Source organism: Mustela nivalis (assembly GCF_964662115.1).
Source record: "Mustela nivalis genome assembly, chromosome: 10".
Classification (NCBI taxonomy): Eukaryota; Metazoa; Chordata; class Mammalia; order Carnivora; family Mustelidae; genus Mustela; species Mustela nivalis.
Genome location: NC_139029.1, coordinates 83,302,904 through 83,308,903, shown reverse-complemented (window position 1 = coordinate 83,308,903; position 6,000 = coordinate 83,302,904).

Here is a 6,000-nt window from a genome sequence, read left to right as displayed (position 1 = left end):
TTTCAAAGCCATGCATGTTTTAACCAAACTTTTTCTGGGTTTGACAATGTGTATACCAGCCTGAAGCTTTAACATGCTGATAGCTGCCTTGCTTGAGATGTTTCTGGTTATTTTATTTTGATGTGCCCTTTCACATCCATCAGACTGGCTACATGTCAGGAACTTGGGTTTGCCATTAAGGCCATGTTGAAATCTGGGCTGGACGGCTTGTTGGCTGTATGACCTTGGGCAGGCAAGTCTTTCACTTCTCCACGTCTGCTTCCTCCACCTAAAAACTCTCAGTAATGTCTAGCAAGATAACTTATGGATTAACATAGATTTATAGCATCTAGCGCACTGTCTGGCTTATAATAACACTCAAAAAACGTATTGTTAACATTCCCCCAAGGTGGAGGGGGGGTGCTGGGTGGCTCAGTCATTAAGTGTCTGCCTTGCTCTCAGGTCATGATCCCAGGGTCTTGGGGTGGAGCCCCGCATCGGGCTCCCTGCTCAGCAGGGAGTCTCCTTCTCCCTCGATTTCTCGTCCTCCGCCTTCTCATGCTCTCTTTCTCTGTCTCTCAAATAAGAAAAGTCTGCAGATAGCAGCTTGGAAATATAACTGGGATCATTTTTGCTGACGAAATGTCCGGCTCATAGGTCTTTTCTCGAGAATATTCTTGGGAATTTTGACTTGCACATTGCCTGTCCAGAGTAGCTCAACCTGGGGATCAGGCGAAGTGGGAAGCATGTGGGCATTTGTAACATTCTCTGCACAAGCAGCCCTGTTGCTTTGTTGAAAATGTTATAAACTTCTTTATTTGGTGCTTTTGTTTAATTTTTGGAAAATCCAGGTCTTTTTAAAATTTATTCTTCATTTATTTTAGATTATTCCAGCTCATCCTTTTAAATTTTTAGTGCCTAAGTGCTTTATTTTTTTCAATGTCTCATTCTTTAGATTTGCTGTTTACCTCATTTAAAACAGCTTAGCAATTTGTATCAATATTTTATCATTTTAATTTCTATTTTTATAGCTTTAAGTATACCTTTTTTAAAGCCTCACTGTTGTATTTATTTATATTGAGGTCACTATTTTTTTTAATTTTTTTCAATTACTTTTTTACTTCAATATTTTTGAAGTCATGATTTGTTAAAGCTATATTAACTTTGGGGTGCCTGGGTGGCTCAGTGGGTTTAAGCCTCTGCCTTCAGCTCAGGTCATGATCCCAGGGTTTTGGGATCGAGCCCCATATCGGGCTCTCTGCTCAGCGGGGAGCCTGTTTCCTCCTCTCTTTCTGCCTGCTTCTCTGCCTACTTGTGATCTCTGTCTGTCAAATGAATAAATAAAATCTTAAAAAAAAGAAAAGCTGTATTAACCTATTTTTAAAATTTCTTTCACCTATTAAAAATAGGTAAATATTAGGAGCAAAATTTCGAGACTAGTTTATTTCTTAAAGATGATTCAGGACGTTTTTCCTACTCTAGTTTTCCCTGAAAGGAAACCACTTTTGATTTTATCTGTTTAGAAAAAAACAGAGGAGCACTTGGGAGACTCAGCTGATTAAGCGATCTATCCTTGGCTTCTGCTCTGCCTGGCAAGGCACTCAGCTCAGCTCAAGATTCTCTCCTTTTCCCTCTGTCCCTCCCTCTGGCTCTGTCTCTAAGGAAAAAAAAAAAAAAAACCAAAAACCAGAAAACAGAACTCTGGCCCATCTGGAGCACTGAAGACCCAAAGGACAGCATTCCTTTCTACTAGACCGCAACTCCTTCCCTCTACAAAGAAGTCTTCAGAAACAGGGACTATGGATCAACTTCATAAAGTAAAACTGTACATTCATTTAAATGGGCTTTGATTACTACAAAATTTGCTAAAACACAGTGTACAATAATGTGTTTATTTCTCAGTCAAGTAAGCCTCTGTCTTTGGCTCACTTCATGATCCCAGAGTCCTAGGATCGAGCCCCACATCAGGCTCCCTGCTCCGCAGGAAGCCTGCTTCAACCTCTGCCTGCTCTGCCTGCAACTCTCCCTGCTTTTGCATGCTCTCCCTGAAAAATAAATGAATAAAATCTTTTTTTAAAAAAAGAATGTGTTTAGGGGCGCCTGGGTGGCTCGGTGGGTTAAGCCGCTGCCTTCGGCTCAGGTCATGATCTCAGGGTCCTGGGATCGAGCCCCGCATCGGGCTCTCCGCTCAGCGGGGAGCCTGCTTCCTCCTCTCTCTCTCTGCCTGCCTCTCTGCCTACTTGTGATCTCTCTGTCAAATAAATAAATAAAATCTTAAAAAAAAAAAAATGTGTTTACATAGTGGGCACGAGACTGGTGTCCTTAGAAAGGCCCGTTTTCAAGGTTGGCCTTGGCTTCCATCTGGAAGCAGCTTCCTGCCCTGACATCTCCTAATGACGTGGCGGTGCGCTGTGCCCAGACTGTGCAGATGCTGAAGTTTATGCAGAATGCCTGCTTTCCTTCAGGAAGTCTGTAATTTTGGTTCGGGCTAATCAGAGGGCACTCACCTGACCAGGCCCCAGTAATAAGCACCCCATTGGTGCTTAGTCTCTAATGAGCTTCCAGGGTGGACAACACTTCACTTGTGTTGTCACCACTGGTCGCTGAAGAATTAAGCACATCCCATGTGATTCCACTGGGAGAGGACCCTTGGAAGCTTGCACCTGGCGTCCTCCAGACCTTACTCTGTGCACGTCTTCCCTCTGCTGATTTTGCTGTTTTCTTTCACTGTAATAAATCTTAGCTGTGAATGCAGACATATGCTGAGTCATATGAATCCTAAAAAATCATAGAAACAGGCGGGGGTGGGGGTGGTAGGAGGGTGTGACCTTGGGGACCCTGACAAACAGGCCTTCTCCTAGCTCCAGAATGGCTGATAATTAGTTCCTGGCTTAGTCACTGACGTTCAGCTCTCTTCCAGACCAGATGGATGAACTTTTCCTCTTTCGGATTACCAAAAATCCAACCACCTGTCACTTCATTAGGAATCCTTAATTAGGGACAATTTTCCCAACGGATTTGACTTTAAAATAGATCAAACTATTGTAAAATCTCAGTTAGTCAGCTTGGTGGAGTGTCAGGGTCTCTCACTTCTCATCACGACTGGATAGTCATCTCGGAGCCAGTGTCCCTCACTCAGCTTCTGGTGGAGTGTCTGAGAAGGTGAACCCCAAGGCTGATGCTCTGTGCTGCCTGGACCCAAGACACTCTTGAGCCGGCGGTCTCCGCTCTGTTTTAGGGTTTTTGCAGAGCTGTCATTGATGCGGCCCCTGGCCATGGCTCCACGGTCATTGAAGACATGTGATCTAAGTGATAAAGGTACTAACTCGGCCTTAAGCAGCTGGAAAATCTCAGGCTGGCTATTGTACTTGTGAAGGAAATTAATGTAAAGAATGGTCAAGGGAGAGAAGTGAATATTGTATATCTTTCTCAAATCAGGAAAGACTAGGCCTATCCAAAACCCCGTCGGTCATAGTCAGGAGATGCCATGTTATTTACAACCCAAGCTACATTAGAAGCTAACTATCTTTCTAGAATTGAAAACACTGCCTGAAACCTGCTTCTTGGGTATCTCTCTCTGAATGTGCAGTGCGGTGTGAAAAGTCTCTCTGCCAGCAAGAAACCTGGATTTTTACACTTTTTTAAGATTTTATTTATTTATTTGACAGGCAGAGATCACAAGTAGGCAGAGAGGCAGGCAGAGAGAGAGGAGGAAGCAGGCTCCCTGCTGAGCAGAGAGCCAGATATGGGGCTTGATCCCAGGACCTGGGATCATGACCTGGGCCGAAGGCAGATGCTTTAACTCACCGAGCCACCCATGCACCCGAAACCTGGATTTTTAAAAAAGAGAAGGGCAAAATCTCATTTCTTCCCAAGTCTTACTTTATTTTTCTAAGACAAGAACAGATTGGCTCCTTTAATCTCAAATCTCTAGGACCCCCATATCTTCCAGGTTTAATTCTAAATACAAAAAGGCAGAGTTTACACTTCCCGCCTTCATCTCCATCAGCTCTCAGTAAAGGCCAGACGTACACTAGATAAATGATAGATAGATACTTCTATAGACTATCATTATACTATTCTGATCCCTGATTTCAATTTGTCTTTTCAACGTTCTATTCTATGTACCTGACAATCATTTTTGGAGATCTGGGTGTCGAGATTGACAATCTCACTTGGAGATCATCTCTTTTTCGAAACATTTTTAAACCACTTTATTGGGGCACGATTGACAACCAAAAAGCTGTGCAGATTTAATGTATACAACTTGATGGGTTTGGAGGTAAGTACCTGAAAGTCCATGAAACCACTACCACGATCTAGGCCATAAACTTATCCATCACCTCCAAAAGTTTCCTCCCATCTTCTTATAATAATTGTCATTATTACTATTTTGTGGCAAAGGGAGGTAAGCTAAGATCTACCCTCCTAGAAATTAGTCGAAGAGAACAAGGTCTTAGTTATATAAGATGAGTAAGCCTTAGAGATCTACTGTCCAGGAGAGAGCTTACAGTTAATAATCACATACTGTACTATTCTTAACATTTTGAGTAAAATAAATTCCCATAAGGAGTCCTAGAGGCAAACGAAGGTGAGCATTTAGTGTAAATTTGTCCAGCCTAGGACGTGAGGACCAATATCCTATGACATTTGAGTGTGCTATTCAACTCAGCTTCAAGCCCCAGCATCAGTTGCCTCAAAAACTGGGTGTCCGAAGCCCCTCTTGCTCCTCCGTAGTACACCTGGTCCATTCTTTGTAGCCAGCTGAAATCCTTTTGGGAGAGACCCATAATATAAATAAACAAAATACATTTGATAGATCATTACCCCCGAATCCCAAGTTTAATGTCAAGGTAAACATTTGCAGCTGGGGTCATTTTCACAGTTACTACCCTGAACTCATTTTTCAATTGCAGACCAACCTCTCCGAACAGCTTCGGTCCACTTGATTTGAACCAAAGGAGAAACAGCGAGTGGTGACGTGAATCATCTCTGTTTCAGTCATCTGCTGGCTAAAGTGAGGTCTGGTGAGTGAAAAGGTCAGTTAACTTACGTTTGTCCATTTAAAACCGGTTCCAAAGAACTGTAGGCTGCCTTAAAAGCAGTCTTTCACTAGAAGTTTCTACTTGTCCTCACCGGAAAAGTTTAAAATTCCCAAGGAAAGCTGTTTTTCTTTCTTGATAGGATTATCATAATTCAATCCATAGAGAAGGAACTGGGTGGGAATATATTAACATTTCAATCCAGCTCAAAATAACTTAATACAATTATTTTCTACTTTCTATGTCCTGGGTGCCACTACTGTGAGACCTATGGGTAAATAAGAGGAGTTTTATCTTGTGCTATAAATTCAATCTTGCCATAGCTGGAAATTTCCCTAATTAGCCTTCAGACGAGACAGGCAGGGACGGAATTCTCGCTCTGCTGTGTGTTACAGAGAGGACTGCACGGCTTCTGCCGGCACGGTTAACTCTACCTTCCAAGGGTACTTTGGGAAAGAGCACAGACTCCGTCTCCAACATGAAACACCAGAGTACCATTCAGCTGACAGACCAACCATTGGTTCAAGCAGAAACTTTGCATATTGACGGTTTCAGAAATATCACAAAGGGAAGCATACGAGTGCCAACAATTTTGAAAATACATTTCCGTGGCTTATCGTTGGTAAACTCATGTTCCTGCTGTTAGCTGCACCTCAGCTGAATATATACATGGGTTAACCCCCCTGGGTGTGTCTGGAGGTTTATAAATCAATTAACATCGACAACAAAACCATGTGAACTCCATGACGGCTAGGTGAAGAAATCTGTTGGAATTAATGGATTAGTTTTACTATTTTTTTTTTAATAAGATCTAAATCTGAAGAAAAAGATTCTCTGCCCTTCCACACAGGTTCATGAATTCCGAAGAACTCTTCTTCCCTCAGATGTGGTCCTATGACAACCTCCGTACCCCAACTGTCTCATGCAATGTTGTGAGAACTGCTAATTGGCAGCTTTTCAACTCAAGAAGTGAAACTAC